Below are 1011 nucleotides of genomic sequence, written 5' to 3'. Positions count from 1 at the left end.
ACACAAAATTTGGAGGAATAATATCTAATACAATGAATGACAAAGTCAGGATGTTTTAGTCTCTGTATGTAGAAAAGTATAGTCTTCTTTACTCATGTAGCAAGATCTTTAATAACAATTTCCTCTCAACTCCCTCCCCTGCCTTGCACCACCCCATGTATAGAAAGAGATTATAAAGATGAACACAACTAAATCCCACTTTTATCAAAAGAAGTCATACTTAAAGTTCTTGGTAAAACTCTAAGATCTATATAAATGTCAGCAATTATAATATTAGTATTATATTTTATCCCTTAAGCTGCCACTTGACTCATTTTCTTTCTTTAGTTCTGTTGTTGGTGTTTACATGTCATCTTTGCACAGGGGCAATGCTATTCTCTGTATCGCTCCAATTTTACTATATATGCTGCTGAAGCAAACATTATTGTTCTATAGTTTGGAAGAATCAGGGCATTATTGAATTCCTTATTAACAAAATTTCAACCTATTTCTTATTAATTAATCAATCAGGTTGAGTCACTACTCCAATTCATTAAATATTGATTATTTCAATATTAGCTATTTAATGAACTGGAGATGTCTCCTTTTCCTGTGGTAATAACTCTTATTTTCCATGTATTAATTCTTTGAATCTGGTCTAATTAAGTAAATATTGAAATTATAAGTATGTATGTATAACTTATTATATTAAAAATAAAATAAATGACAACACGTAAAATCTTGACTGTAAAAAAATCATGGTTGGTCACTTGAAATTTTCACTATAATGTCAGTTGATTTCTCATTTGTGAAAACACAGTCTTACTATTCAATTTCTCTCAGGACAGCAACTAAAGCCTCTTCTTACAAATCCTCTAATAAGATAAAAGTGAAAAGAGTTTCATCAGAGAACATATTTCCTCTTCCTTTCTTTCTGTCTTCTCCAACTTCTTCCTAATCATGACAAGAAAACAAATCTCTTTGGCTTCTCTCATGTTATCACTCTTACTAGTCTCTCTCCACAATTTATTT

General features: G+C 30.5%; 1 pseudogene; it reads right to left on the bottom strand.

The window, feature by feature from the left end:
- Positions 1-317: 317 nt before the first annotated feature.
- On the bottom strand, positions 318-418 carry LOC130454146 (U6 spliceosomal RNA; annotated as a pseudogene).
- Positions 419-1011: the final 593 nt, after the last annotated feature.

The sequence above is a fragment of the Monodelphis domestica genome, chromosome 4, assembly GCF_027887165.1.
Source record: "Monodelphis domestica isolate mMonDom1 chromosome 4, mMonDom1.pri, whole genome shotgun sequence".
Lineage (NCBI taxonomy): Eukaryota > Metazoa > Chordata > Mammalia > Didelphimorphia > Didelphidae > Monodelphis > Monodelphis domestica.
This window is presented reverse-complemented; position numbering and strand designations above follow the sequence as displayed.